Consider the following 25,500-nt stretch of genomic DNA (forward strand, 5'->3'; position numbering starts at 1 on the left):
TGTGTAATTCTTGAGTGCAGGGTGATGTTCACATTTTCCTGTTCTTTAATCTCCTGTTACAAAGTTTTGGTTTGTCCTGCGTCGTCATGATAAAAAGTTCTCTGATATCCTAGGAAGTTTCTTTTTGTGCCTTGTTGTGGAGTTTGGTAATACAATTTGAGTTTGCCAATATATCTTATTTATTGACATGGAGTTTTTGCTATATCATGAGGTGAGCTTTCAGGTGTGTGTAAGAGATATAGTCCATAATCTTCCTTCTCTTTTACTTTCGAAATTGTTAGATATTGATTTTGTTTCTTTGTACATGTACTTAAAACAGTGTTAACTGTGTTGATCATTGTAGTTGAGGACACTGAATGCTCCGATATGGCTGATGTTATTGTTGAACTGAATCTTCTGAGTGCTTCAAAAGAAGGTAATGTAATTCTTTCATTCCTTTAGTTTGCTTCTAGCAACTGCAATAGGTAAATGTCATTAACACCTTCAGCACTATCAATAGTATATCAGGATTAATACACTTTTGTATAATAGTGAGCTTATCTACTGATGTTGCAAAGTTGTTTTTTTTTTTTATAAGAACTTTTGTCAATTAAGTATTGCAATTCTTTTCCTTTTTGTCTTTGGTGTGAGATTGAGAAAATATTGCAGGTTTACTGCTTGGTGTCTTGGAAAAGTTAAAAGAGTAATATCTAGTCCTTTAACCTTGACGACAATCCTATGTTGTGACTTCTTGATTGATGTGGGGAGATTGTTATCTAGGAGGTAATGTTGCACGTGTTCCAATTGGATATCTTAGAGGTAATTGTTAGGAAACATTATCTAGGACATTAGGTGAACTGCCCTGTTTCTTAAATTCTTCTCACCTGGATATGCCTTCAGTAAAGCATGTAGTATTGGTGTATCTTCTTTTGTTAGTACTCTTAATCTTGTTAAGATACTACAGTCGTAATTAGATTGGTACATGAAGGTATCATCCTTCAATTGTGTTCGCCCAATTCCTTACCATTTGGAAGGACCATCGTATCAGCCTAAAACATTAAAGGAGACATATAGGGAACATATCTCAATCCCTCAAAAAAACTGTCTCAGTTTTGCTAAAACTAAGATCAGAGTTCACTGATTTTTTGATTTCCAGATGGATGATGAAGTTGACTTCGGCGTCAAGAACGAAAGAGTCCCCTTAAACAACGCATCCTATGGGGTTCTTATTCTATCTCTGACTTTTATTGTCACAGATTTAAAAAGTAAATTAGATCTGTTATATGTTTTTGACTTTTACAATTTCAATTGGGTTTGGTTCCAAATTTGAATTTAGGAAAATCTATTTTTATTAAATATTTTCGGTAATTTTTTTTTTTTAAATGTCTCTATTGGATTTAAATCATTCAATTTCTTTAAATGAAGTGGAATCTTTCTACATTCCAGAGTTTCTAATATCATTAAAGCAAAGGGACTAATTTCTTTTCCTAATATTCTCTTCAAATGTGGTTTGTTGTCAATTTAAGAATTTTGATTTATATCCCTTTTCCTCTCATTTTGTTGAAATCAAGGAAAACCCTACAAGATGAAATCCTACTTAAACTTTAATGGTTGGTTTTCTTTTAAACTTAATAATTTCATTTTAATTTTCGGGTCTTTGTTTTCCCTCTTACCTATTCTGTTATTTGTAACAGGGAGTGAAATTGTGGGATTTTGAATATTTGCTCAAGGTTATTCTTTGTTTCCCATGAAGAGTTTTCTAATGATCATATAAGTGACATGTATGGTTTATGTGAAGGAAGCATTTTTCTGCAATTGCATTATTCATATCTTTTTGGTTCTTTAACTTGCTTGTACAACAGGTTTTTTTTTTTTTTTTTTTTTTTTTTTTTTTTTTTTTTTTTTTTTTTTTTTTTTTAATATTTAGTGATTCCAATAGTAGTGTACCTTTCAAAGTTGTTTCATTGTTATAAACTTTAGTATGTGTGTAACTAGCTTGATTATATTTTTTGGTTCCTAAGTTATTTGTTCTCATTTTTCTTTTCTTTTTAAAAATTTAAACATGCAGTGTAGCCCCGTTCAACTTCTTTACATTTATTTTCCTCAACTTTCTTTTTGGGCCTTCGTAATTACTCTAAACTGATATAATTAACTTGCTATTTTGGTACCATTTGTCTATACTGTTGAATATAAAAAAAGAGAGCTACCTCATGCACACATATTGCTTTTCCTACATCTTGATGACAAACATCCTATACAGCAGCAGTTAATTTAGACATATACAAAAAAATCACGTTGCTATCAATTAATAAGAGCCAAGGTCAATCTTTGCAACGTGTTGGACTTTATTTAGATAGACCAGTTTTCAGTCATGGATAGTTATATGTTGCCGTCTCTAGAGTTGCAAGTAAAAATGGCCTTAGGGTACGTATTGTAGAAAATAATTATGGTGATCACTTCATACAATAAATATTGTATATAAAGAAATATTCGATAATCTGCCTAGGCGTAACACATACTATTTTTTAAAATTATTTAAAGTTGTTTATAGTGTAAATTAGATCGTCACTTATACAATCTTTGCAAACACTAGATTTTTCTCCAAAGTTATATACAAACTTTACTGATGTTTAGAATGTTCAAATATTACAAATTTATATCACAATGGAGTACACAACTTTGAAGCAAATATTAGTGGACAAAGACAAACTCGACTGTGAAAGTTAGAGTTTTTCAAATGTGGCATGCAGTTATCATAGCAAGATTTGGTATGATTCAAGTTTATAGTTGTTTTATTGAGGTTTTATTTTTTATTTTTTTGTTTTTAGGAAAAAAAAAATACGTTAGTTTTTCCCTATGTAGCAATTTAGAATGTGGGACTCTGTGATAGTGGGTTTTGGACGCAATAATAATGATTGCAAATTTGCAATTGTTAAGACTGGATTTTACACAAATTAAATTTTTACTGTTGGGTGATTCCTTGAATATGAAAGTCGATATATCGTGATGATTGTGTGTGCATTATGTTGTTGTAATCATTATCATATATTTGGTTGATTGTTATGTTTTGCTTGCATGCATTAGGGCACGTTTGGTACATTGTAATGATTAATACATGGAAATAGGAATAAGTATTATAAAGAATACATTAAGTTAGAATGTAATAAGTATTACTATTCATTAGTTTGGTAACTATTTAGGAATAGAATCCTGAATATGCATCCACAATTTAGTAGAGTATAAAAAGAAGGTGTAATTAAATCATTTTAAAGTCAAATTTTCTAAAATACACTTATTTTAAGGGTGTTCAAAATAGAGCTAATAATTAATAATAAGGAAAATTTGTTTTCTTTCCTTTTGAAAATGTGGCAACTAATGGCTTTTTAAGAAATTTAAAAAAAAAAAAGTTGTTTCATAAGGTGAAGGAATAGATATTCAATACTTTTGATAAGGAATAGTTATTCTTTATTTTGAAGAATAGCTATTTATAAGGAATAACTATTCATTGTAATAAAAACATAATCAAATAACTGAATAGTTATGCCATAAGAATATCTATTACATCACAGTGTCTATTACAGTCTACCAAACGTGTCCTTAGTAGTTAAAAGACATATTTGGGTTCTCTATTTCCCTATTTGGCTAGTGAGAAAATGTACGAAATTTCTTTGTGCTGTTTGCTTTGTCTAAAAGAATAGGCAATGTGCCACCGTATAGTGCTCATATGCATGTGTCAATTTGCAATTAGGCTCTTTCGTTACTTTTCCTACGTTTTGTTTCCATTTTTTTGGGTGGATTATTAACTCCAGTCTCAGTGAGTAAGTGTTTGAAATTTCTCTTGCAATTCTTATGCTTTTCTGTGTTTGTCTTGTTTAATTTTTGGTCACTCTTGTTGGCAATCTTAATATCAATTCCAATAGCTAATCCGACAATGCCTCTTATAGGTGTGGGGTAGTAATATAACAGTGTGACCTGAATATGGTTGTAAAAGGAAATCAAAATAGTGCTTTCTCTTCTACTATCATGAGTTGGGAATTATATATGGATTTAACTTATGTTTTGGATTTGCTTCATAATTTGTTAACTTGGTTTTTTGCTAATTAATTTCCTTGTTTCCAATTACCAGGAAGCTGAGAAGAGCTTGGCTTTCAGTGTTAATTGGAATTACCTTTATATTTGTTGGGTAATATGCTTGTTTTTCTATTTGTTTTTTTGCAGCGCCTGCCATTCTTAGTGCATGCTATAAATCTCATTTTGAGTCACTCTTTACTGTTATTTGTCATAATCTTTTTAGCATTTTGCTTTAAGTTACCTAAGTTTTTGATTGTGCTTCTACCCTAACCACTTGTTTCCAATCTACTTTAGCTTTAACAATTGTTCGTTGGGGTTTTTGATTTTCTCTTTTACTTTATTAATTTATTTTTCGTTAAATGATGCTTGTGTATTTATTTTTTATTTTGTATAATCTATTTAATTCCAGGGGTGATGCGTTTGCATCCTTTTATGTTTGCATTCTTTTATGTAAGGTTGATTTGATTTTGTCGTTCTCTTTCTTATATTCTTCTGAGTTGAATTATTATTTTTTTTTTTTTTTGGAAGCGTTTTTCATGAACTATGTAGCTGGGTATGTGTATTTTCAGTTTGCTACATGTGGTGGATTCAAAGCTTGCGCCACTAAGGGTTTGCACTTTCCTCTTGTACATTTGTCTACTCGTCTTGTTTCTATTGATGTTTTCTTTGTACAGGACACAGGAAATTTGTTGGACACGGCCGTATGCGTGTCCCAACCATTTTTCTGCTCCAAAATAAAAAGCTGAAACGCACATCCTCTCACGCCGATCTCCTTCCACTTCTTCCTCTCACACCGATCTTCTTCTTCTTCTTCTTCCCATGCCGATCTTCTTCTTCCTATTACACTGATCTCTTCTTCTTCTTCTTCAACTCTTAGATCTATAATCCTATTTCCCTTTTACAGTTTTGCCCCTTTACCCTTTCTGTCCATGTGTGCTTTTTATTGCTTTGTCTGGCTCACAGTGTCACAGATTAAGAGTTCTTTTATCTCCAGCCACCCACTTGAACAAAAGATGTGTAAATAGACGTTTCTTTTCAAATTTTTTTGTCTTTTATGAGTTAAAAGTCTACCACCTATCAAGCCAAGTAGTCAACTTTTTACAGGTTTTTTTCATTAGGTAGGTAGACAATATTAGTGGCTAGACTTTAAAATGCTTCTAATAGATTTTTTGACAATTATTTAAAAATAAATAATATTTTTGTTATAAAACAAATTTTATAAGTTGGAAATATATATATATATATATATATATCTCCCCACTATATCCGTGTCCTAATTTTTCAAAAATTGTTGTGTTGTATTGTACCCATATCCGTGTCTATGCTTCTTAGATTGTAGGATATAGATTTCACTCCCTAGATTTCACGTTTGAAGGGTGCATATCTATGTTTTTGTGTTTAGCCTATGTTTTCATATAATTTACACTTTCTGTTTCTTTTTTTTAGGTTTTGACCTGTGATAATTAGATGAAAAATCATTTTTTTTTTATTTCCTGTTGCTTTGTGATGCTTTACGTGCTACCTTCACCCATGTAGTTTGTCCACTGTTCCTTTGGGATACCCCAATATACTATTAATGTTGAAACCCCAATAGGCAGATTATTAATAACTTTCCTAACAGTTACTTTATTAAAAAATACCCCTTTTTATTTGCTTTATTTCAATTTAAACCTTGGATGGCAGTTTTGGAAAAGTTGAATCCTCTACGATGGACTAATAATATGGGATGGATGCAAGCAGTAAGTCACAAGAAATGGGTCTCTTATGTGTGTTCATTTTGTTTAGAACTACTGATTTGATGGTTGACCAGGTTCTTGCAGTGCAAAACAAGAAGGAATAAAAGTATGCAAATCCCATTGAATTGAGCCAGTTTGTGGATTTCATCAAGCATGACAAACTCCAAACTGAGACCTTCATTATCAGGCCAAACCAGTGTAAGTTTTCATTGGTTGACTGTGTCCTGCAATGTCAATGCCTATGTTCTGGAAAAACAAATTCCTTTTTGATATTTTTTGCTTATATGTAATTGAAAAAAATGTAAAGGTTTATTAAAATTTCTCGTTACAGTGATGTTTTGGCTTAGCTTGATTTTCAGGTTTCTCGTGGCTTTCATATAGCCCCTTACTTTTCATGTTCTTTGAGCAACAACTCATATAGCCTTTGATCTCTTGACATGGGCTTTGATCTAATATTTTCAAATCGGAGTTCAAGTTGGTAATATCACAGGTTTAAACATTTTCTCTCTAAATATGTGAATTATCTCTAAATTTCTAGAATGTTATGGCTGATTTGTTTCAAAGCCTCCCTCCTTCTCTCAATGTTTTCAAAATTCAAATCACCTAAAATTCTGGCTACAAATTAATATGTGCTTTTATTTGATCTCAGGTTCAAAAGATACAGTCTCTCACATTAACTATTGGAGTTGTTTACAAGTTTGTCTTCTGTGTGTTTATTTGTAATTTTGAAAGTTTTTAAAGGTATTCATGTTCAAAAGATATGTTCTTTGGTGGTTGCCATCTTTCAATGTCTCTCTTATAGAATAATATTCTAATTGCATGATTTCCATATGTGATCAGTCTTTTAAAGAAATGGTTGCAATGTGTCTGGTGAAAGATCAAGCAAAGAGGCAAAACTTATTGAAACACACCTTTTTCAAGCATGCAAAGTCTCTTGAGATTTCTATGAAGAAATGATTCGCTGACTTGCCACCCCTTTGGAATCATGTAAAAGCCCTCCAGGTTACCCATCATATTGCTGAGATGCACCTTCCGTACTTTCACTTGTCCCAGTAAGCTTGTCTCATGGCTATGGTTAATTTTGCGGCTTAAAGATCAAGTGCAACTTTGTAAAGAACAAGATGTAATATCACAGGTCATAACATTTGTCCACACCATTAAATTTGAACTTAAAATTCATGTAGTGATATTTCTTTAATCTTTATCTATATTTACTACATATTTAATTCAATTGGATGCATTTCTTAAGAATTACCGATGTAGGATCTCTCACTTAACTTTAGTTATCTGTCAAAACCATCCCCACCCCCTCTCTTTTCCCCAATTTTGCTTTTGTTAAGTTTTTCCAATTCTTCATATTGGCTAAGTTCCCCTTTCCATATAGGTACACTGATGATATGGAGCTTGATGATGCTGTGCATATGGCTATTTTGATGCTGAAGGAGGGGTAAATGAATGTTAAGCTTTTTTTTATTTTTTATAAAACAAATATATTTTTACTTAAAAAGCTGTGGTGGGGTGCAGCTAGAATGGTAAAAGGTCAATGATGCTAACAGGTTGATGCTTATCGGAGAAGATGTAGATGGTGATTAAGGCTGAGAATTGCTGGATATTGTTTTGGAATGGTGTAACTTCATGATGCCATACATTGGTATAAGTAATTGGCTTCTTGGAGAAGCCATGTATGGAGAGAAGATGCATTCCTGCCAGAATGGGTATTCCATGGAGCCAAACCTAGAGAAAGTATATTTTCTTTTCTGGTCGTAAGTTGCCTTTTGATTGGAATTTTTCCAGTGCAAGGGCTAGTTGCTTAGTTTGTAGAGAGGAAATTGAGCTAGGAATACCCGAGCCACTAGGCTTAGGACTGGCTTGCTTGGGCTGGTTGGTTTAGGTGAAAAAGCCCATTACAAGTGCTAGAGAAGTTCATGCCAGGCCTCAATTTGCTTTGGGCAAGAAAGGGTCATGTTTAGCATGGCTTTGGTTCAACACTTTCACATTCAATCTTGTGGATCTAGTCCAAGAGGCAGTTATGTTAAGCATCCAATAGAGACGCAATTACTATCCTTCTGCTCTATGAGTAGTCTGGTTGACGTGTATTCCTTTGGCAAAGTGTAGACATTCTTGGAAAGACATGCTAAACTCCTTTCATATGTCACTGTCACATATACTATGCTGGCATGAACTGAAAATGACCATCATTAATTAATTCAAATTATTAAATGACCATCATTAATTAATTCAAATTATTAAATTTGGTTTAATAGTCATATAAACAATCTAGAGTAATTTTTGGTAGGCATATCACCTAATTTCGCCAATGGGCTCTAGCTTGAATAGCACTTCTTCTCCCTCAATAGTGGGACATAGGGTGAGGTTGTGGATTCAAAACTCACATGGTGTGACTTTCCAATAACAAAACTAATTTCAGAATGATGATGAAACGCTTCTGCTTTGTCATTACTAATTTCAGAATGGCAACATAAAACTCATTTTTTTGTATAACAAGTTATAACTATTCAGTAGCTTCTGAATTGGTGGGTTTGTGGACATTAACTCAACCATTCTCAATGCGTGGGGGTATATCTAACTTTTATACGGACAAAACCCTAATGTGTGCTTTGTTATTTATATGGGTATTATTTTATGGTTTACTTTGAACCTTTTGATATCTTTGTGGGTGTGCTAAACTATAACATGTTTCTTTGGGACTTTGCTTAGGATATTGTGAGTGACCATGGAACTTTAAATTGTGTTCAAGTCTATTACTTTTATTACCACTAAATTGTAATTTCAGCATATGATAATGATACCACTGAGTTACTTTTTTTTGGGGGGGTTGTAGAAAATTGTGTATTTGCATGCTATGGTATTATTTGCTAACATGGAGAGGAGTATTGTGGTGGAGGAGAATCATTGTAAGAGCAATGTAAATACTGTCTCGAAGTCAGATGGGTCGTTTATTCGGATTGACTCAATATCTATAGATCTTGTTAGTGTAAGGATAAGAGTGATGCTGGAAAGTGTGAGCATTTTTCTATACGGTTAGCCTTCTTCCTAATCATGTAATAATCTTTCAAATTTGTTTTTAATTTTCCAGCTATGTGGCAATGATTCAATACCAGCTCTATTGTAATCGTGTGTGTGTGTGAGTTTTTGTTGGTATTTTTTTTTTTTTGGGGGGGGGGGGGGGGGGGGGATGGATTTTTTCTTACGAGAATCATGATCTTTTTCACATATTATGCATACATAATTTCTAGGGAGTTCTTTTCCAAGTATATATTGTCTTATTTTTGAATAATCATCAATAGTTACCTGATTTTTTCTTTTGGGCTAGGTCTATCTTTTTTTTGTTCTCTAGGCATTGTAAAGTTCTATAAATTTCTTGAAGGGATCCCTCCTGTGAACTTTTGTGTGTTTAAGTTCCTCTTTTTTTGCAAGAAAACTTTTTATGTATCACAAAATTATAAATCCTATTAATGATCATATATGTCTTCTATTTTGCTCTAATTAATATTGTTATCCTCATACTTAAAACTAACTTATTTTTTTGAGAAAAGTTTGCAGTTTGACTGTAGTTGGCAAGTAATATTGAGTTGTCTCTTGCATGGGTTACCAATGTTCAGCTCGGTAACTGCAGTTGTAAGTTTTTTTTATGGAATCTTCTTTTGTATTATCAATATAGCTACTGTAAGTTCTGTTTGTACAATCTTCTTTGGTAGTGTCAATCTTCTTTGATAGTCTCAGTATATTAAGGGTTCATGTTCTTGCATATTTCTTCAACTTATTTTTCTTTGAGCACCTTAAATTTTCACCCAACTTGACTCTTCTTTTTTGTTTGTTTGTGTACTTTTATTGTTTATTAGAGCGTTAGCATTGGAGAATGCTAATGCCATATCTAAGGGAAATTTGGCATTTGCAGCCTTAAAATCATCTGCATCAGAGAATTGTAAAGGCAAGTATTGCAAATTTTTTGCAATACTTGCTACAGTGCAATTCTAAAGATAGAATTGCACTATAGCAGTATTGTAAAAAAAAATTAATATTTTATCTCTGATTCTCTCTCCTCTGTCTCTCATCTCTCTCATTTTTTCTGTTCTCTTCTCTCTCTTCCTTCTCTGCTCTCCATCTGCTCTCTCATCTCTACTCTCCTCTCCATTTGCTCTCTCGTCTCTGCTCTCCATCTCTCTTATTTTTTTGAATGGGTTTGCTCCGGTGATGATTTTTTTTGAATGGGTTTCAGTGATGATTTTTTTTGAATGGGTTTGCTCCAATGGCTTCGGTGATGATTTTTCTTGAATGGGTTTGCTCTGATGATGATTTTTCTTGAATGGGTTTGAATGGGCTTGCTCTGGTAATGATTTTTTTGATCAATAGCCTGGGTTTCAAATCGGCGGCGTGGGTTTCAATGGGTTTGCTCCGGTGATGATTTTTTTTTTAATGGGTTTGTTCCAGTGATGATTTTTTTGATCGGTGGCTTGGGTTTCAAATCGGCGGCGTGGGTTTGCTGATCGGTGGCTTGGGTGGTGGGTGTGGTGGCCATTGTTGGCTCCAACTGGTTTGATGGTTTGTGTTTGTGTGTGTGGCTTTGTTGCTGGTTTGATGTTTGTGTTTGTGTTTGTGTGTGTGGGTGTGGTGATGGGTTTGGATAGGTTGATCGGTGTATCATGGGCGTGTGTGTTGTGTGTTGAACCGGTGTTAGAGGTTGAGAGAGAGGAATAAAAATGACTGTTAGAAAGCCTAGGATAATGAGACTGGAAAACGGTTGGAAAGAAATAATAAAGAAAGGTTAAAAAATAATATTTTAATAAAAATAGAGTTTTGAGATGCTGGAGGTATTGTAAAATGGTATGGTATAATGATAAAGTGGTGTTTTAGAATGGTAAAATAGAGTAGCATTGGAATTTTCCAATGCTAATGCTCTTATGCCTTACTGATTTATTTTGTTTTTTTTATTAGAGCTGTATTGAATTATAGTTATGATGATAGACAACCTTTCTTTGGTTTGTTGATAGCATGAAATAAACACAGCCTAAAAGATCTAATTGTTGGGAAATTTACTAACATAGCCTGCAAGTTTTTTCTAGTTGTTTGTTTGAGCTGCCACTTTAATGTTCATTTTAATTTCCATGTAAGTTGATGTGGCTTTGGTGCTCCTACGAAACATAATTTCACATGTGAGTGCCTAAACGTGTATTCATTTAGACTGTGTTCTCACACTTCATTTGCATTATCCTTTTTTCTAAGCAATTATGTGATGCCTTCTATAATTGAGTCCATTTACAAAAATGTACATGCTATTATTCTGAAAGTGTTTTTATGTCACCTATTCATCTTCCAGGATTTAATAAACGCATATGTCATCATACCTCAAGATATGTGGGATCTTAGGTTATATAAAAGAATGCCATCAGTGTAAGTGCATTTTACTTTGATTACATGTCAGTGGAAACAAATTCCTTTTAATTCTCCATGCTTCCTTTTGTGCTTTCAGTTTCTAATTGGCCAAACATGGATGAAAGAAGATTTCCTCACAATAATGTGAAATCTACAAGTTGTGATCTCCTAGGTCAGAGATAAAAGAGATGACAAAGAAACCAGTTTCCAAGCTCCTAGCCCAACGTGAGCATTGTATATAAGCAGCTACCAAACTTCATATCTCAAGTTAGTTTCCTTATGTTATTTGTGAATTAGTTCTTCAACTTGAGTACTCCAAGGATCTTACAGCTTCGAGCGCCACCTGGATGTGTGTTTTCCGCGAATGTTTCTTATGAATATCATGATCATGCAGTGCATCATGAAGTGTCCCATTTCTACAACACTCATATACAGGTAGCTGCTAGCCATGCTTAGCAAAGTAACCCACCATATCCACAAAGAGTAGCATGGCGAAGTTTAGAAATACTATAAAGTAGTTCAAAAAATTCCTCATTACTCAGCTGCCCGGAAACTTTAGGGGTTGTTTGGATTGCAAGTTTCCATAACATATAACTCAAAAATGGTGGAACCCATAATAAAAAGGTTGTTTGGCAAACGATAACTCTGTTTCCATCACTCAATTCTCTGATTTATGAGTTATGAGTTATGGAAACTGAAAGTTTTCAGTTTCCATAACTCAATGGCATTTCCGTAAATAAACACACATGGAGGGACCCACAGCCGCAACTTTTGACCACTTTTTGACTTTTTTATTTTTTATTTTTTTCACTTGTTCGGTCTTCAGTTCTGTTTTTTTTTTTTTTTTTTTTTATTTTTTTTGCTTCGGTGAGTTTGGGTACTTAAAAAAAAAAAAAAAAAAAGAGAAAAAGTTACACCGGCTGACAGGTATGGGCCCACAAATAGTGTAAAAAATATTAAGTGATGGAAATTGGGTGATGATGCCAAACGAGTGTGAAAAATTGAGTGATGAGTAATGGAAATTGAGTGATGAAAAAACCTTGGCCAAACAGCCCCTTAGTGTCCAGTTCCTTGATTGCCAGAAGCTATAAAAGAAATAAGAAATTGAAGATTTAACTATTTGGATCTCAAATTACTTATGAGGACGAAGAAGAATCCACCACGTTACTTGAAACTTGGGGAAATAGTGATGGTTGGGAGGGTGGGTTGGAAGGGACTACCTAACAGACATTTATTTTCACACATGGAGGTCAATGTAATTCAGACTTCAAAACTAATTTACCTAAAGAGGATAGAGAAGATGAAGGAGCAATAAAAGAGACAACAAATACAAACGTACACGCATTCTAAAGTAGAAGCCACACAATCAAACAACCACGCTATCATCCTGGCAAATTAGTTCTTATTAAGTTCAAAGAATCTTACCTTTCCATTGGGCAACTCACCCCTATAAATACTACCAAGCATACCTTCACCAATAAAACTTTCATGAGAAAAGCTATTTGCATACTGCTCAAGCAATGCAACAGTGAAAGCTTTTGCAGAACTTGCATTTGGACTCTTTCAAGGATGTATTCTTGTAGTTACTTTGAAAGGTACCATTGGTTCCACAGAGACCCTTCTTGAAAGGATAAAATGGAGGAAGTCGTGGTGGCAAGAACTCCATATCCATGTTGCTCATGACTGAACCATGATTCTTCTTGGGCAGTGAAACTGCCGGTGTGTTTTTCACATCTACCTCCTGTTCATTTTGAAGTTTTGGAAATACACTTTTTTATCCATTGTCTTTAACATAACTATCTCTTGGTTTCGCAACTCTCCCTCTTGGTACTACTAAAGATCAAAAGTCAATTTTCATTTAGAACAGAATAAAGGAGATAAGGAAATTTTAACAATTAAAAAAAAAAGGAGTGGACAATAAAAGACATACCTTTCTCCATTGGAGAATTATGCTGAGGCAACAGTTCACTGTATTCAGCTTCTCAAGAGACCTTATAGGTACTGATATCATGCCTCTTAGCATTCTCTTTCTCTTGCCATCCTCTCTTGCATCTAAACATACAAAGACACAGCACCAATGCAAAAAGTATTGAAGCCCTTATAAATAGCAATCCAAGTCAACCTCTTGGTTTTGAACACTTTCCCACCTCTAGTCAAATATGATATTTCTAGGACAGAAGGTCCAATTTTCCCAGGGGTTTTTCAGATTGTGGTGCAGCCGCAAGAGGAGGAGCAGCATTGTGACTAGTTAAAAGGTTTCCCAAACTTGTTAGAAGTTTTTAGCATGTTGCAACTGAGCAATTATAACAAGTCACAAATTCACAATTCCATATTAACTGCTCAGTTGCAACATGCTAAAAATTCTTAGAAGTTTGTTCACAAAATTGACACATTGCTACAAGTCCGAATCAGGGCAATATCTACATGTTCATTCCTTAGTGGACATCATATCATCAAAATAGATATTAATATTAGTTTTCTTTTTCACTTATTATAAAAAATATGTACATATTCAATTTCTTAAAAAATTCTTTTCAACTAACAACATAAAATAATTGGCATCCTGTTTACAGAAGCATCAATAAAGGATTGAAACCCATAAACTGGGAGAGAGGAAGTCCAACTTTTATAGTACCTAAAAGACTGAAACATTAATAAAGATTCTATTTCTAAGGAGAATTTCAAAGAGCAGAGAATGATTTTGGCAGTAGGGTCGTGTACAAAGGAGAACAGTGTATGGTGGGAAGGCGGATGCCACTACAGGTTTTGAAGATTTGAGGAGAGGAAAAATGAAAACATGAGAGAGAGTGGGAGAACGAGGACGAGCCAGTGTCACAGTAGTAGTAATTGTGTTTCCGTGAATAGAGATTTGAAACTTTTTGAGTTTTTCCAAGAAAAGTTTGCCGCTCAAGGAGATTTAGATAAATTTTGATTTTTGATTGTTGCTATACGAACGGATGCTAACGGTGTTATATCCAGTTAATGGGGATATATGATGTGGCATTGAATGCCTATGTAATATCTTTTTAGTGACTTTATTGTTTTTCTTTTGGGTAAGACTACAAGGTCAGCTTGACTACCCTATAACCCAATAATTTCCCAAGTGATTATTTGGGGGATGGAAAATATGGGAGAGGAGTAAAAAAAATAACTCTCCCCAGTAGGAGCTTCTCCCTCTCCCTTCGGTAAGAGCAATTTCCCTCTCTCCCTGTAGACGAGATCTTCTCCCCCATTTTCTGTGGGGCTTTTCCGTAGTCTTTCCCAACCATCCCTTCTAATCTTTCTTTACTTCCTCTTAGAATGCCATGGAACAGGAAATGATTGATGGGTTGCAAAATCTGTGTCTCACGAAAGAAGAAGAAGAAGGAATACCCATTACAACAAGAAGTAAGTCAGACCTGTTGGAAGAATGTTCTTTGAGTCTCTTTGGTCGTCTACTCTCAGATAGGCAGCAAAATCAAAGGGCTTTAAAGAACACTCTGAGATCTGCTTGGAAGATGGGTTCGGAGCTGAAAATGGTCGATGTAGGGAATGGTATTACCCAGTTCAAGTTCAGTTCTAAATATCAGTTGGAGTGGGTGGAGAACAGTGGCCCTTGGAATTTTGAGAATAATTTGCTCCTCCTTTGCCGGTGGAAGAAGGGGCTCTCCACAGCAAATATAGTCTTTACCCATTCTCCCTTTTGGGTACAACTTTGGGGCTTACCCTATGAATATATGAGTGAAGATGTGGGTAGGGACGTCGAAAACAGTTTGGGTCGCTTTCTAGAAATGGACAAACGTCATTGCCAATCGGATCAAGCTTTGTTTATGCGTATTAGAGTTGAGCTTCCGATTGAGAAACCACTTCGCAGAGGGGGTAATGTAGTGAGTCTTGATGGAGAAAAATTTTGGGTTAGCTTTAAATATGAGAGGCTTCCCACATTCTGCTTCTTGTGTGGCAAGCTTGGCCATGATGATAAACACTGCTTGGATTTCCCAAACTGGCAGTCCACTCCTAAGCAATATGGTGAGTGGCTGAAGGCAGGCGGGGTTTTCAAAGGGAACTCAAGCCAACAAAGAAGTAATTCCAGAGATAGGCGTGATGGGGAGAATGTGAACATCACGAAAGGCAATGGACAGCCTATGGATCGGAACCCCCTTTCCGATATTGCAGACGGCGGAGGAAACACAGTGGGAATTGGTAATGTTCGAAATTCAAAATCTGCAGATCACACGTGTGGAGGTGATGTCTCTGAAGGCCAAATGTGTCAAACAGTAGATAGTGGAGACAGATGGGACGGGTTTGGAAAAGGTGACCAACTTTTGAGTTTGGGGTTAAACCAACGAGATGGCACGAAAGCACATAGTTCAGAAACTTGCGTGGATACAGAGCTAGAGAAAGAAGCGCAGGATGCCTTTTCTAAGGTGGGCTTCCCATGCCGAAAGGCCGAAAACTCCAATGAAGTAACCAGCCCAAGCAAGCCCAAGAAGCAATGCCAGGCTAATGTCACGGCAGTGGATCACAATTCGGCCCATGAGGTAAGTAAAATTCAAAAAAGGAATCGGCGTTTAAAAAGGGTTGCTAGGGAGAAAGGGCAGGCCCAATCCCAAGGGGCTGAAAATAAAAGCCAAATTTTAGGAGTTAAACGTCTAGGCTCTGTTATTTTTGCTGAGAATGAAGAAAATATAGCTTACAAAAAGCAGTGTGGTGGCTTCTCTGAAAGTTTGAATGAAATAAAGATATCGGCGGTAGCTGCTAGGCAGCACCGCCGGGAGCCATGAATTCGTTATGTTGGAACTGCCGAGGGCTTGGGAACCCCCAGTCAGTTCGTGCGTTGCATGATATGGTGCGACGTTTGGATCCCAGAATAGTGTTTCTTTTAGAGACTAAGCTTAAGAAAAAACGTATGGAGAGAGTTAGAGACAGATTGGGCTTTGCAAATGGTCTTCTTGTGCCAAGCCGAGGCCGTAGTGGAGGTCTGGCCCTTCTTTGGAAGAGGGAAGTAAACCTGAACGTAAAAAGTTTCAGTAATTTCCATATTGATGCAACTGTCACAGAGGTAAGCTCTAGCCTAGAATGGAGAATTACTGGTTTTTATGGTCATCCCCATACTCATTTACGCCACAATTCATGGAATTTACTTTCTCTCCTTTGTGGTCAAATGCAACTCCCTTGGTTCTGTTTTGGAGACTTTAATGAGATTGTTTCTATGGAAGAAAAATGGGGAGGTGCGAACAGAACACAAATTCAGATGGACGGTTTTCGTAATGTCATCAACTCATGTGGATTCAAAGATTTGGGTTATAGTGGACCTGACTATACTTGGTGCAATATGCAAGAAGGGGCTGGAAGAATTTATTTAAGGCTGGACAGAGCTTTAGCCACGTGTGATTGGATAGAGGAATTCGGCGAAGTTAAAGTCCATCACCTGGTTGACTCTACTTCAGACCATTGTGCTCTTTTCATCTCTAACTCCCAGATTATTAAAAGACCCAGATCACGACGTTTCCATTTTGAAGCATTTTGGACAAAGAAAGAGGATTGTAGAGGAATCATTGAATCGGTGTGGGGCTCTACCAGTGATATGAACACTCCTGAGGGCATGGCTTCTGGTTTAAAGCTTTGTGCTTCTGAGCTGGCTTCTTGGAATTCCTCTACCCTTAGGCAGATTCCAAAGCTGATTCAGGAAAAAAGGAAAATGCTATCCAAATTGACCGAGCAAGATAGGGATGGTTTTCTTGGGATGGAAATTAACATTGTTAGGAGAGAGCTCAATGGGCTCTTGGATGATGAAGAAATTTTTTGGGGGCAACGCTCTAAGGTTCACTGGCTAAAAGAGGGGGACAGAAATACAAAATTCTTTCATGCTCGGGCATCTGAAAGAAGGAAGCAAAACACGATCTCTGGAGTCTGGGATAAGTTTGGGCGGTGGTGTGAAGACAGAGATAGCATTGCCAACGCTGCAGTCACTTACTTTGAAGACATCTATTCCACTTCTAATCCGAGTATGGTTGATGAGGTTACAGCAGCAATTCCCACCATGATAACTGAGGAGATGAACACGGAGCTGTCTAGATGCTTCACCAGGGAAGAGATTGTGACTGCCCTCAAGCAGATCCACCCCACAAAATCTCCAGGGCCAGATGGTATGTCTGCTATATTCTTTCAAAAATATTGGGATATTGTTGGTTCTAATGTTTCAAACATGATCTTAAATGTTCTTAATTATGGCATGTCATTAGATGTTATCAACAAAACCAATATTGTCCTCATCCCTAAAACAAGCAACCCTAAAAGAATGACTGACTTCAGGCCTATCAGTCTATGTAATGTAATTTACAAGCTCATCTCTAAAACTTTAGCTAATCGTCTTAAAGCTTTTCTTCCTCTTATTATCACTGAAAATCAAAGTGCATTTACTGCAGACAGACTCATTACTGATAATGTCCTTATAGCTTATGAGCTAATGCACTACCTAAAGCATAAAAAAGATGGGAAAGACTGCTTTATGGCAACGAAGCTTGATATGAGCAAAGCCTTTGATAGGGTTGAATGGAGTTTTATAGAAAGGGTCATGAGGAAAATGGGGTTCAATGAGGGGTGGATTAGCTTAATTATGAGATGTATTTCCTCTGTTTCTTATTCTGTTATTATCAACGGTGAATCCTTTGGTAATATTGTCCCCACTAGAGGGCTAAGACAAGGAGACCCCCTCTCACCTTACCTTTTTCTTCTATGTGCCGAAGGTCTCTCGGCTCTCCTCCATGATGCAGCTAGAAACCAGCTTTTGAATGGCATATCTTTATGCAGAGGATGCCCTAGGATCACTCATCTTTTCTTTGCCGATGACAGCCTCCTCTTCTGTAAAGCTAATAGGGAAGAATGTGAGAAGCTCAAGGAGATTCTTGAGAAATATGAGGCAGCCTCTGGGCAAAAGGTCAACTCAGATAAATCCTCTATTTTCTTCAGCCCAAACACAACCCCTGAACTTAAGGAAACAATCTTTAACATCTTAGGGCCTATGCAAGATTCAATGCACAATAAATATTTGGGTCTCCCTTCCATCATAGGTAGATCCAAAAAGCTAGTCTTTGCAGAGATTAAAGAGAGAGTGGGGTTGAAATTGGCGGGTTGGAAGGGGAAGTTGCTCTCTTCGGGTGGGAAGGAAATTCTCATCAAAGCGGTGGCCCAAGCTATCCCCACCTACACAATGAGCTGCTTCCTTCTCCCAAAAAGCCTCTGTGATGAGCTTGAAAAAATGATGAGGAACTTTTGGTGGGGGCAGAAAAACCAAGAGTCGAAAGTTGCCTGGATTAGCTGGAGGAAGATGTGTAAGCCAAAATCTCTTGGAGGCTTAGGGTTCCGAAACCTTCATGCTTTCAATCTTGCCCTTCTTGCTAAGCAAGCTTGGAGAATTCTCACAAATCCGGGTTCTCTAGCAGCTCGTATTCTCAAGGCAAAATATTTTCCCTATGGAGATGTGCTTAATGCTAGCTTGGGTAGCAACCCCTCCTACACATGGAGGAGTATTTACAATAGCCTTGAGGTACTTAAAAGAGGCACTCGATGGAGAGTTGGGAATGGTCGGAGGATTCATATATGGGATGACAAGTGGCTTCCATCCCCCTCGACATACAAAGTCATTACCCCCCCACGAATCACTGAAGACTACCCCATGGTTTCCTCTCTAATTGACCCGGATACTAGATGGTGGAAAATTGATTCTATTAGAGCTCTCTTCCTTCCCGTAGATGCAGAAGCTATTCTCAAGATTCCCTTGAGCTTCAATCTGCCTGATGACAGAATCATTTGGATAGGAAATAAAAAAGGAGAGTTTTCTGTTAAAAGTGCCTACTTTGTTGCTGTTAATCTCCTTGAATCAGCTGAGATTGTGGAATGCTCTTCGGGGGATCCCTTTTTGCCTCTTTGGAAGAATCTTTGGAAGCTTGATCTCCCTGAAAAAGTAAAAATTTTTGCTTGGAGAGCCTGCTTAAATGGCCTACCAACAATGGCTAATATGCACATGAGAGGCCTGAATGCCAACATATTCTGTCCGGTCTGTGATGAGGAGGTTGAATGTTTAAATCACTGCCTTCTCACTTGTGACTTTGCCCTATCTGTTTGGGCCCTTTGGCAAGACTGTCCGCTTGGTTTGCTGCTAGAATCCCGTGACATTAAGGCCCTTGCTCTTCATTTCCTTGCAAATTCTCCTCCTCGGCACCTGCTGATCTTCTTTGCCATTTCTTGGGCAATTTGGCATAATAGGAACCTGCGTGTTCATGATGAAGATTGTCTTTCGCCCCTCCAAACTTGGGAGATGGCTCAAAGATTGATAGATGACTACCATGGCGCCATTAAATTGGATTTTCCCCCTATGCAGTCCACTCTTAGGGGCTGGTCTGCCCCTCCTCCTGGTGTGTTCAAGGTAAATGTAGATGGGGCATGCTCTATAGATCCTGTGGGGAGTTCAGGGGTTGGTGTTGTTATAAGGGATGAATCCGGCATGGTTATTGCAGCTCTCTGCAAGCTGCTGCCTTCATATTTCCCTGCTGAATGGACGGAGCTTTTTGCTATTGAGCAAGGCCTATTGTTAGCGCAAGAAATGGACCTCCCTCAAATCATGTTGGAATCAGATGCTCTTTCAGCGATTCTTGCTATTAATTCTAGTAACTTTGAAGGTGAAGCTGGTCATTTAGTGGAAGGCATTCTGCAGTCCAAAGCTTTGTTCTCTTGCTGCTCCTTTTCCTACTTGAAAAGGGACTACAACATGGTTGCTCACAAGCTTGCTCAATTTGCCAAGTCTAATCTTTGCTCTCATGTATGGAAAGGTGTTACACCACCTTTTGTTTCTCATTTGATTGTATCAGATTTAGAGCTTTGTGCTGGTGGCTCTCTGTTGTAGCCCTTTTCTGGTTTAATGATAGTATTTTCCTTTCAAAAAAAAAAAAAAAAGAAAATATGGGAGAGGAAATGGTGTTTTTGGTTTTTGGTTGAGAGGGGAGACAAATGGTGGTCCTGTGTATTTTCCACACAGGATCACAAAATATAATCTCACTGATTTGGAGAGAAACATGAGAGAATTTGCTGACCTGCTTCAACCAATTACAATATCTTTTCTATCCCTCTCATTATAACGTGCAACTACAACCAACACAAAGTAAACTTACATAAACTACATTTTCTATCATCTCTTTTTCTCCTCAATCACACAAAGGAGCTTTTTTTCTTATCTCCCCACTTTTACATCCTTCTTATTAAACACATATGAGGGAAAACTAAATTTTTTCTATCCTACCATCAATTTCTACCCCCTAACCAAAAAAATCCTCAGCTTTCAAAACATCTCATCAAAACCTAAGAGCATTCACAGCAGTGAAGGCATATTGCTATATTGCTAAAATTTAGCTCCACATACTCAAAAGACACGCTGCAGTAGTGGAGGTATAAGCCAAAAATTTAGATGTTCCGCTACAGTGCACATCTATATAGATGTGCATTGTAGCTGATAGCAAAAAAAAAAAATGAATTTTTTATTCGGCCGGTTAATAAAAAATTCACTCATCTTTCTCCGTCTCTCTCTCAGTCACTCTCTCATCTCCCCAGTTTTTTTTTGCTGAATATCTCCCCAGTCACTCTCTCATCTCTCTCTCTCTCAAGCAAGCTTCTCTTCCACTGCCGATCTCCTCACGCCTCATGCCGCCTCACGCCGCTGATCGCCGCCGAACGCTTGCTCATCGAAGCCGTCGGTCTGAAACTCATCGAAGCCGCCGGTCTGAAGCTCATCGAAGGTCGCCGATGTTGTGTCACGTCGCCGATCGTTTGCTCATCAAGCCGCCACGTCGCCGATCGCCTCATCTCACGCCGCCAATTGTTTGCTCATCAAGCCGCCGGTCTGAAACCCATGGAGCTCGCCGACGTGCTGCTTGTTTGTGATTTGTGATTTTTTATTTTATTTGTGATCGGTGAATTTGTTTGGTCTGGTAGGGGAAAAAGATTGGAGATACCGGTTTTTTTTTTTTTTTTTTTTTTTTCTGCTGTGGACTGGTGGTGGTGGTGGTGGTGGTGGCGGTGGTGGTGTTGGCGGTGGCTATGGCTGTGGCTGTGGCTGTGGCTGTGGCTGTGGCTGATGGTGGAAGTGGTTGTGGTTGGTGTTGTGAAAATTTTGTGGGTAGTAGAATATATTATTTTATTATAGTGGTTATATTATTTTATTGTGATGTTTATATTATTTTATTGTATAGAAAGCTAAAATAGATCCACTGTTGTAGTATGTGTGTAGATAAAATAGATAAAGTAACTTTTGGTGGAGCTAAATTGTTATATTTTTAGCTCCACTGCTGTGGATGCTCTAAAGACACATATGCATCCATCATTTCGCTTTCTCGTTTTCAAATCAATTCCCTTGCTTCATTATATAATTACACTATATAATGATTTGTAAAATAATACTCGAGTTTAGAAATTTCCTGCAATATAATCACACTTGTTGAAGCCTAGTGCGCCATTGAATGTCTCATGGTGCATTGTTGAATGTGTCATAGCGCACCACTGAATGTCTCTTTGTGTCACCACCAAATGCTTCATGTCATTCATTATTTAATAATACTATGCGCCTACCACCAAAATCACATGACTCATTTTAGTACCACTGTGATAATATTAACATTGAATGCTTCATGGCTAAATATCTTTTTGTTGAATCTTTTGTTCCACTCTTAAAATGAATATCTAATGTAAAAGCAACCCCAAAAAACTATAATTGCAACTATCTTTTCTATCAAAATCTTTATTATTCCTTAATTTTATCTTTATAAAGAAAAAAACTCTTGTTGGGTATAATACAATAAATTTTATTATTTGCGATTCTATAAACAAACAACAATAAAAATACTATATATTGCTCTAACATGTAGTAAATAAATAAATAAAATACAGACAAAAAAAGTAAAAAAAAAAAAAAAATCGTTTCTGATCAAGGCTAGTGTTTTTTACCATATCCTTAAGATAGATTTCGTCCATCATAGTGGTTTTTTGAGTCTATTGGACAACTACCTCCCAGGATACAAAAATCTTCTATAAACAGAAGAAGCATAGCAAATGTGTGCGCATCTAACAATACTGTGTTTTTCCCTCTTTCAAAAATTCTTAAGCACGAAATATGAAAATAAAAAGTGACCAGAATGAATGAGGGACAAAGTATTCATAGACAAAATTGCAACAATTCATAACAGGTACAAGTTAAGCATTCATGCTTTTCGAGAAAAAAAAAAAAAAAAAAAAGCAATATTAGACAAATCCAAATAGCATGCGCAGTTGCGCACACACCCAACCCAACCTAGGGTGATGCGTGCTTGTGTGAGAAAGACCCATTTAAGTAGGTCATCCCCCTTCCACAAAAGTGAGGTGCCCCTTGGGGCCCATCCAATATCCAACTCTATGGAATACAAACCCACAAAATATTTATTACTTTACCGATGCGGGATCATGATTTTCACTACCTTCATTCATGTTTAAGAAGACACTTTTGTAGTCAATTTCTCATTAATTCCCTAATGGTTTTGAGCGAGTGATAATATAAAGTTAATTTTTCCACGTAGGAAAACACAACCCAACTCACACTGCCTCAAAAGTGTTCTCTATCTTTTATTTTGACTTAGCCAACCACTCACTTCTTAAACCCAAATTTCTCATAACTCCTCCACACCATTTTTCACCTACTCATTACGTTATTTCATAACCTAGGAGAAAACACAATGAAGAGGACCAACAGACCATCCATTGGCAAGAGTTACAGACTCGACTCCCACAACAACCTTAAGTCTAACCTCCAACGTATCAAAGACCAACACGTGTACTAGCAACTTAAAAAGTCCAACCATATTACTTTGGCAAAGTATGGTACTAAAAACCCTCCCAATTGAGCACAAATTGTACAAGAATATTAATATGTAAAGCATTTTCAAATTTAAAAAATTTAGAAAAAAAAAAGGACACAAACTAAAAGGAGAAAAAAAAAAATTGGACTTTCCGTAAATTCTAAACAAATAAAAATAATTAGGAAATATCAAGAAGTATAAACTATAAAGTACACAAAATGTCTATAGATTAGGGCAAACAAGTGGCCCATTCTATTACTTTGGCGGTGGTCTAATGAAAAGCAAACTATTTGTGTGTTTTGCATAGAATCTTAGAATAAAAAAATGTCAGGACAGTAAACATGGAGATCTATTTTTAATTACAAGCAATGTATTTTAAAATACAGAAACCTAGGAAAACATCCTCCAATTTCTCATTTTCTTTTAAATTACATGGTTTAGCTATATATAACTTTCAAAACTATATGCTTTATGTTTGCAACTTTGCATATGGTCCACCACCCTCAAAAACAAGGCTGAATGCCAAAACATGAAAACTATCAGCAGGGGGGAAAAACAATTATATCCTAGTCAAAGAATCTTGGGTTTGTAATTATGAGTACAACATTAAGAAACTATAACCAGAGGACAATTGAAGCTCAAAATTAAGCCAGTAATCATCTAATTTATTAAGCTTCCAAGATCTGAACCACCTAGTTTTAAGCTTGCAACTAACAAACAAACAACCACAACCTACAAGTTACATATGAAAAATTGCACCACATAATTTAAAATTCCTAGTCTCATGGGCCATGGCAGCATCATAAACCAAACATTGTTATAAGAGATTGCAAAGGGCAACAAACCTGAAGTTTGAGACTGCTAGGAAAGGAACTTTTCCTCAAAAGTTGACTTTGAGCTTGTGGAAGCACTGGTTTTCGAGAAAAGCCACCTATACTGATTTTTAAAACAAACATAAAAATGAGTAATAAAGATTTTTACTGTCCCTAAAATGGATATATATGCACTCCCTAAAATTTCACGCAATTGCTAAAGAAAGATGGTTTCTGCTGGTTTGATGTAGCTGAGAAGGCCTTTCACACCCTCAAACAAGCCATGGTCCAAGCCCCAATACTCATGCTGCCTGATTTTTCCAAACAGTTCGTGGTAGAAGTCGACGCCTCAGGCACTGGTCTAGGTGCTGCTCTTATGCAAGAGGGCAGACCGGTGGCTTATTACAGCAAGGCCATCACTGGAAAAGCTTTGAGCAGATCAACTTATGAAAAAGAACTCATGGTCATTGTTCTTTCTGTCAACCAGTGGAGAAACTATTTGGTGGGACAGAGGTTTCACATTCGAACTGATCATCGGAGTTTGAAATACCTCTTGGAGCAGCGTATTTCCACTATGGACCAACAAAAATGGATTGTGAATTTAATGAGATATGACTATGACATTGAATATCGCCCTGGTCGTGAGAATATGGCAGCCAATGCTCTTTCTCGTTTACATGGCAAACTCGTGTCCATCACCTACCCACAGTCCATTTGGTTGGCTGATATTCGTCGTGAAGCCCAAGCTGATTCGAAAGTAACAGCCATGCGAGAAGCTTTGTCCAAGAATCCATCCAGTTACCATGGTTATGAAGTTCGAGGTGAGCAGTTGTGGTTTAAGGGTCGTTTGGTTTTGCCTCAAAACTCTCGGTTCAAGAATGCCTTGCTCCGTGAATTTCATGATTATGTGCAGCGTTGTGATGTTTGCCAACGCAATAAACATGACTCCTTAGCTCCGACCGGACTACTGCAACCGTTACCAATCCCAGATCGTGTGTGGGAGGATGTGTCCATGGATTTTATTGAGGGTCTTCCATCTTCAAATGGCTTTTCTGTGATCCTTGTGGTGGTGGATCGCTTATCCAAATATGGTCACTTCATTGCCTTGAAACACCCTTACATAGCAAAGGGAGTGGCAGAGATCTTTCTCAAAGAAGTCGTGCGCCTCCATGGCATGCCACGCTCATTGTTTCTGACAGGGATCCTATATTCACAAGCCAATTTTGGTCGAAGTTCTTCCGGCTACAAGGCTCTGAATTACGCATGAGTTCTGCCTATCATCCGCAGACTGATGGACAAACGAAAGTTCTTAATCGCTACCTTGAGACATATTTGCGTTGTTTTGCCAGCTCCAAGCAGAAGTAGTGGCTGCAATGGCTGCCATGGGCTGAATATTGGTATAACACCAGTTACCATACTACCACTCGTATGACTCCTTTTGAGGCGGTTTACGGTCGAGCACCAGCCACCATTCATAACTACGAAAATGGCACTACAGCGGTTGCACAGGTGGAGGCATCATTGAAAGGACGGAATGAGATACTGAAGCTTTTGAAGGAAAATTTGGTGACAGCCCAGCATCGGATGAAACTTAATGCAGATCAACATCGACGCGAGCTAGAATTTATGGTTGGTGATTATGTATATCTT

At 37.0% G+C, this 25,500-nt stretch overlaps 2 long non-coding RNA genes across 3 annotated transcripts; both read left to right on the forward strand.

Annotated features, from left to right (window-relative positions):
* The first annotated feature begins 347 nt into the window (after window positions 1-347).
* Window positions 348-5,969, forward strand: LOC115984295. Its single transcript, XR_004090469.1, has 3 exons — window positions 348-415; window positions 5,734-5,789; window positions 5,861-5,969. It is a non-coding gene; the product is annotated as an uncharacterized LOC115984295 (long non-coding RNA).
* Window positions 5,970-9,003: 3,034 nt separating this feature from the next.
* LOC115983487 lies at window positions 9,004-11,671 on the forward strand. 2 transcript variants are annotated; one of them, XR_004090071.1, is made up of 3 exons: window positions 9,004-9,425; window positions 11,125-11,198; window positions 11,278-11,671. It is a non-coding gene; the product is annotated as an uncharacterized LOC115983487 (long non-coding RNA). The 2 variants fall into 2 exon arrangements; XR_004090072.1 differs by lacking the exon at window positions 9,004-9,425 and adding an exon at window positions 10,719-10,960.
* Window positions 11,672-25,500: the final 13,829 nt, after the last annotated feature.

The sequence above is a fragment of the Quercus lobata genome, chromosome 4 (genome assembly GCF_001633185.2).
Source record: "Quercus lobata isolate SW786 chromosome 4, ValleyOak3.0 Primary Assembly, whole genome shotgun sequence".
NCBI classification, from domain to species: domain Eukaryota; kingdom Viridiplantae; phylum Streptophyta; class Magnoliopsida; order Fagales; family Fagaceae; genus Quercus; species Quercus lobata.